The sequence below is a fragment of the Temnothorax longispinosus genome, chromosome 4 (assembly GCF_030848805.1).
Source record: "Temnothorax longispinosus isolate EJ_2023e chromosome 4, Tlon_JGU_v1, whole genome shotgun sequence".
Classification (NCBI taxonomy): Eukaryota; Metazoa; Arthropoda; class Insecta; order Hymenoptera; family Formicidae; genus Temnothorax; species Temnothorax longispinosus.
Window position 1 is genome coordinate 8,464,813 of NC_092361.1, and position 4,563 is coordinate 8,469,375.

A 4,563-nucleotide genomic window follows, 5' to 3' on the forward strand; every position below is an offset into this window, starting at 1 on the left:
TACATTTCCTGGAGAAAGTTGGAGTGATGGTAACCCCATTAAACCCCCTCATCCCGTCGGACTCGAACAACATGCAAGAGTCTTCGGGGGATGGTTGTAAGAGGGAGGTAGACACCACTAAGGTGCCGAAGCCGGCGCACGAGTCGATCAATGTGCGCCTCATCTGCGTCCTTTGGCACGGCCCATCTGTGCCTGTTCTTGAGCAGTCCCGAAAAGGACTTCGCCCACCACTGATAAGTGGGACCAACGAGGGGGAAGGCCTTTACACTTTCAATGTTTTCCACCGTCATCCTTCTTATTTCTTCCACCCCTATAATTTCGCCTATTTTTTCTATTTATTTACTAAAAGATAATCTATTAGTACAATATTACCTTCCCTTATGTATGTCCACTTTTTTTCTCTCATTTCCCGTCACATTCCCTTAAATAAATTATTATTATTTTTAGATAATTTAATTAATTAATGTAATTAAATCAAATCGATTTAATTCCGGAGAGTTCCAGGGTTTTAATGTTCCAACAATAGCTGTGTTTCAAGTCCGACAAAAAATCGGTGCGCAGTTAAATAAGTTGGAAAAATATATGTATAAATACACATACAAATTAATATTAGGCTGTCAAAAATCTAAGCTTGGACCGTATAGCATTTTATTCTAATTTGATTATATATAGTAACGGTCCTATTTCTCTTATTGTTATGATTATTTTTTATAATAATTTTATTTTATTGCCCATTATAAGCATATTGTATATATATTTTTTCAATTTTTCCTAATATGCATATTTTTTTGTTACAAAAAATGCAATATGTATAAATAAAATCTAATTAATATTTATTGATTTACGCAATCTAAATTTAAATCAATTTCGATCTGACAATACAAATTAAAATTAATAATGAAAGAGAAACCACAATAAAACCAAGTACATCTCTGAAACATTTTTGAGCAAGATTAATATTTCTTTTTTTAGCTTTTTATAACATTAAATAAGATATTTATAATACCGTAGGATTATTAAACAAATAAATTACTAATAAATTATTAATAGATGAAATCCATATTTTTAATGTAAAATACATAAGTTTAGATTAGATTATGACATAAGAACTTATACAGTTGAATCTTCTCCCATTTTTCCTGTTCCAACAACGTCTCTATCAACCTCCCGACATCCCACTTTCTTATCCTTTCCCAAACCCTTCCTGTTTTCCCTTCACTCCCGCTACATTCCAAAAGTCTATCTTTAGGCTTCCTTCCTGTTCCTTCCCCTCCTCCTTTCTCCTGCATTCCTTTCTTCCCCCTCACCCTCTTTTTTCTCTCTTTCACTCTTTTTTACTTTCCACATTCTACTCTCTCTGACTTCTTTCCCCCTACCCCTCAGCCTCACCACTCACTTTTCCTTCCTTCTCTACCTCTCTTCCCTCTTCTCTCCGCCCTCCCCTCCCATCGTTTCTCCTCCCTCCTCACTACCTTTCCATTTCATTTTTCCGTCTCCCTCTCTTCTACTCTTTCCCTTCTTCTCTGTTTTTCTTTATCCCCCTCCTTTTTTTTTGCTCCTCTCTCTCATTTCCTCTTCCATCTATCAGGACTTCTTTTTCCTCATTCCAACTCCACCACCTCCCCTTTATCCAAATCTTTCCGTACTTTACCCAATCTCTCCTCCTATTCCTTCTCTCCTTCTCAGCTTTCCTCTCTAGGCTCCATTGCATTTTTCTTTAATTCTTTCCTTCAAGGTCATGTCATTCTCTATTCTTTTCATCCTCCCTTTCAACACATTTTTCTTCTGCATTGCTTCTCTTTTTCTTACTCTATCTTTTAACCTCTAACTAAAACCATCTTCTCTTTCCCCGTTTTTCTTCCTATCTCTTTTATCTCTTTTATTCCTCCTTCCTTCCCCATCTCTAGCCATAGCTTCTCTACCGCTTTCTTTCGCCTTCCCTCCTCTACCTCCACCCCTTTCACTACTACATTGTTTCTCCTTCTGTGTCTCTCTTCTAACTCTCTCCACCTTTCTAGCTCTCTTACCTTTGCTTCCATTGCTTTATCTTTTTTTCCTATCTCCCACTTTCCTTCCTCTTTCACTTCTCCCTGCCCTTCCTTCCTCCCATCTCTCCATCACTTAACTAATATATTTAAATTTATATATTAGTTAACTTTTTTATATACACTACCGCTCATTAATTTCAATATATATTTGTTAATTTCTCTGTAAAGGATGAACATGATACATATGTTTTGTACAGAAATGAATACATTTGCTGTTATAAACACTTGCATGTATTGCATTTTTATATATTATTTATATAAAAATGCGATGCATGCAAGTGAAATGTTTATAACAGCAAGTGCATTCATTTCTGTGCAAAACACGTATCATGATGTTCATCCTTTATAGAGAAATAAACGAATCTGTTGTATATTGAAATTAATGAGCGGCAGTATATATAAAGAAATTAACTAATATATAAATTTAAATATATTTACAATATAATAAATATTTTTATAATATATTATACTTTTCTCTATATTGTTCCTTCTCTCTCCTTCTTTCTACTTTTTCTATCTCTATACTTTTTTCTCGTCTTAAAATACTTTTTACTTTTATATAAACAGCTTAAGGTATCGATACAATAAATAATACTATAAAAGCTACATTTGGATGGAACGGTAATAATTTACATATCCTACGTTGCAGCCGTCCGATGACCGCGACCCACCGAGCGCGACCAAGGGCATCGTGATCTCGCCGAGGACCGGGGCGGCGCTGACCGAAGCATATCACCTCGGCAGAGGGATATGGGCAACCAAGCCGGTGCCGGCGAAGCGGCCCATAGTCCAACTAGAACGCCAACGAGTCGGAACAACCGACAGACGGTCGCAAGGCGAGCAGCCCGGGACGAGCGGCCAGGAGGCCGCTTACCAGACGCGGAGGACGTCGGGAGCCGAAGAGACGCCCAACGCTACGTCTAGCGAGTAAGCGCAAAGCGCTTAGCGGCCCAGTGCGGTGTTCTAGGACGCAGCACGTTGTATATAGACAATAAGACCTGTAGTATTTAGATATAAGATATGTATTAAACCAATAAAACGCGATGACTCCGTCGATATCAAATTGAGACGCGAGCGTTGATTACTTAAACGTAAGTACCACAAATTAGGCTAAGTAGGAAACCCCGATTGGCGTAATTGATTTGGCTACAGCCAGGTAAGGGGAAGGGGTTGAGTGGCGATCCAACTAACTTATATCGGTTTGGTTTTTGTTTTTTCCTTTTGTTTGTTTCGTCACGATGATTAACCGCAGACGCGGATGCATAAGCATGAGGACGCATTGCGCGACAGCAAACAAAGGTTGAGTTTGCTGTCCGGTAAAATTTGTTCCGCGGAACGAGCGCGAGACTGCGGTAGCGCGTTGCGATGAGTTTCGAGCGCGATAATGCAAGGTGGGGCACCGACTGATGCATAAGCACCGCGTATTTCACTCAGCGCGTTGCGATGGGTTTCGAGCGCGATAGCGTGAACTTGCGAGCCAACCACGGGATCGGCTCAGCAGCATAGGAACGCGATGCATAAACGCCGCGTGTTTCACTCAGCGTGTTGCGATGAGTTCCGAGCGCGATGGCGCGAACTTGCGAACCAACCACGGGACCGGCTTAGCAGCTTAGGAGCGCGATGCATAAGCACCGCGTATTTCACTCAGCGCGTTGCGATGAGTTTCGAGCGCGATAGCGTGAACTTGCGAGCCAACCACGGGACCGGCTCAGCAGACTAGGAGCGCGACGCCGCGTATTCCTCTCAGCGCGTTGCGATGAGTTTCAAGCGCGGTAATGCGAAATAGCCAACGGATAACGCGATTGGCTCAGCAGCAGAGGAGCGCGATGCATGGATGCCGCGTGCTCCGCTCAGCGAGGTGTGAGGAGTTCCGAGCGCGGTAAAGCGAAAGCGCCAACCGATGGCGAAATCGACTCACCGACATAGTAGCATAACGCATGGATCCGACATGATCCATTCAGCGAATTTCGATGCGATCCGAGCGCGGTAAAGCGAAATAGCCGACCGTAGGCAGGATCAGATTATCGACGCATCAGCGCGAGGCGGAGTTGACGGGTAATGTATCCAGCGAGTTTCGATGCGATCCGAGCGCGGTAAAAGCAAAGTAGCCGACCACAGGCAAGAGCGGATTATCGACGTGGGAACGCGAGGCGGAATTGACGGGTACTGTATCCAGCGAGGTTTGATGTAATCCGAGCGGGGCAAGGCGAAATAGCCGACCGTAGGCAGAATCGGATTATCGAAGCGAGAGCGTAATACGAAAACGCCGCGTAATCGATCCATCAATTATCGATGGGTTCCGAGCGCGGCGCGGCAAAGGAGGCAACGCGAGGTGGAGGCGTAGCGTAACCGCGAGGACGAACCCGCGATAGAACTTAGCATAGGGAATCGTAGCGAGCGGAAACATGTAGAATCTTCTGGATCGTTCCAAGATTCGATTCGTCGAGCGTAAACATGTTTGCGCGAAAAGTGAAAGCGCGCGGAATGCGGAAGTATTTGCGCTACTGCATAGCGA